The sequence below is a fragment of the Electrophorus electricus genome, chromosome 18 (assembly GCF_041902795.1).
Source record: "Electrophorus electricus isolate QZ-2024a chromosome 18, ASM4190279v1, whole genome shotgun sequence".
Taxonomy (NCBI): domain Eukaryota; kingdom Metazoa; phylum Chordata; class Actinopteri; order Gymnotiformes; family Gymnotidae; genus Electrophorus; species Electrophorus electricus.
The window spans coordinates 10,910,001-10,912,500 of record NC_137514.1 but is presented as its reverse complement, the minus strand read 5'-3'; the positions used below and the strand labels follow the sequence as shown (position 1 = coordinate 10,912,500).

General features: G+C 46.0%; 1 protein-coding gene across 2 annotated transcripts in view; it reads right to left on the bottom strand.

Moving 5' to 3' along the window:
• Window positions 1-1,158: 1,158 nt before the first annotated feature.
• tubgcp3 (tubulin gamma complex component 3) overlaps window positions 1,159-2,500 on the bottom strand; it is a 17,269-nt gene continuing 15,927 nt past the window's right edge. The window contains exons 22-23 of one of the 2 annotated variants that reach the window (XM_081701245.1): window positions 2,491-2,500; window positions 1,159-1,721 (exon numbers count right to left, since the gene is read on the bottom strand). The exon at window positions 2,491-2,500 is cut by the window's right edge and continues 183 nt beyond it. The gene's annotated coding sequence lies outside the window, so the exon portion shown is untranslated. Of the gene's footprint in view, window positions 1,722-1,832 lie in introns of those variants that run through there. The other variant, XM_081701246.1, reaches the window with a different exon arrangement.

Genomic DNA, 2,500 nt, shown 5'->3' with positions numbered 1-2,500 from the left:
GGAGGATGAGGAGGCGCAGACGCAGACACGCATCCACATGCGGGCGGGCGGGCGCGCGCTCACGCACGCGCGACCGTGCAGAGTCTGCGCGTGGGTGCGCGCGCGCGGCTTAGCGAAGTCGCTGCGTGCGCGATCTGCTGAGGGCTGCAGCGTAGGGACACACACACACACACACACACACACACATACACGGGCAGGTCCACACATACTGCGGAGTCAGTTGCTCATATTAATCGGCACATTATGGTGCGCAGCACTCCATATGCGTTAGGTGATGGCTGTGCAGCAATAGCATCGTATGTGTGCTCCGGAAAAAAACGTCAAAAATCATTTAGGCCGTCTTGTGATAGCTACATCCTATATCCCCATATCCAGCCTGCCCATAAAAGACGCTATTCTACCCCAAAGATCTGTTATTCAAACAGCTCCGACGTGTAATAGATCATTACCGAGGTCAGCTACATGATACAGGACCAGAAATCTCAGCCTTTATTTAGAAATACGATGCCGAGCTCCAGTGTGTTCGGTTTCCCCGTGGTTTTTTTACGATTCAAAGATTTGATCACATCCGATTACATGTGAAATAAAACAGACGATAACCAGAGTCGCTCCTTAAAACAACAACAAACAGCACGTTGGCGACTTACGTGGTCTCCTGGCGCTCAGCTACCGATAAAGCGCAAATCCTTGGGCTTCTTTCGCCACCCTGTGGTTCAATAACGCAACAGACGTTCTCGACCACGATGTTTGTGGGTTTTCTCGAAAACTCGCAGTTAAAACAATGTATAGCGTGTAACTGAACTGATTCTGTACCAGGCCTCGGGAGAAGAAGTGGTCTACGTTAACTATCGAGAAGCGGAGTTAAACCAAGGCCAGTGTTGAAGTTTAACGATTTTGCTCGTCGTCCCTAGTGTTGGTCGTTACGAGCACGTTAAAGAAACGCCGCAATACTTCTGCGTGCAGCCGCCTAATACCGACGATGTCCTGCACATAATTTTGTTGAGTATTTGCGCATTATTTGGGCCACAGTCCTACACCGACTACATGGCTCGAACCAATCACGTGAACAACGTGAGAAGACCAAGAAATGAACTTGCAAGTAAAATTGTACCTTACAGTGTGCGACGGTGAGAGATGACACGAAACCCGCACCCAAGCTTTATTTGAAAAAAAAAAGTTTTTTATTAACGAAAAGAATGACAAGATTCTTATTTCGTCGCATTTCTTTTTTATCTATACATGTTATTCAACAGAGCGAACTGGGAGGGAGAAGAAAAGTCCACAGACAAACCCCCTTCACATAGGCCAAATGGCAGATAAATACTAGACAGCGGTGCGCCCCTTATAGCGGTCATTCCCAGCTGGACTGCGAGAGAACACTGGGACGTTATGGAGGGACCGTGGCGCCGGGGCCTGTCCGCATGTCCAGGGTTCTCATTGGCCCATTCCGTAGATTGGCCAATCAGAACGCGGCAATATGGGCGCGGTTGTTTCAATAGTTATCGCGGCACCTTTTTACACCTTCTACAAAGATTCGGTTCGTTTTACACCGGTATGTCCGCACGGCTTTACAGTGGATTTCAGGGAAAAGGAAACGAAGACATTAAAAATAGTGGCGCTCATGGAAGTAAGTATAGGCCCCAGTTGAAGAAATCTCAGTGTGTACGATTCAGAGTTGAAGATTAACTCAACTTTTCCCTTCTTTTGCAGTACAAGTCAGGCTGTTGAAAAACAAGCAAACACAGAATAACGTAAACCATGACACATCACTCTTCGATTTAAAACAGGTTGAAATGTTAAAAGCATCACTTCAAAGGGAAACAAACACCATCTCAGTCCGGACCAACCCAGTTCTTTATTTATCTCCCAGCAGAAATGGTGCCCTTATACTGATCTGGGATCAGATCCCTGTCCTACACTGAGAGACACTGTAACGCTGATTTCGGATCTGCTGCATACAGCTTCCTCACCCAAGCTCAACTTTGGGCTGTAGCACCGTTTTTATAAATGGCTGAACCTTTATTCTTCAGCGAGACTGGAAACGAGCTTTAGGAACAACGGCTGGGCAAAAAGGGGAGAAAAACGGCAGTCAAAACGCTAAACCAAGATGGAGAACAAATAGTTTAACAGTCTTAAACATGTTTACCTATATTAAATAAATGAATATACTAGAAACAACCAAACTTCAGTCATTCCTCACACTGAACCCATAAGGAGTCTTACCGGAGGAAAGCAGGGCTGTGATGTTGTGCTACGTTAAGCTCCGAGCACCTAAACTTACTTTGCAGTCTCTGAAACACTTGGCAATGACATGAGGCCTAAAGGGGACATTTCAACTTTCATTTGTTTTTTTCGTTGTTTGCTATTTATTTGTTTATTGACTTTTGCACTTGCGTCTGATAGGGGAGGAGTTAAGCCCTGTATCAAGTGCCACATCTGTGTACATTCTAGGAGGAAAAAACAAACAAACAAACAAAAAACCACACGCACACATTTCCTG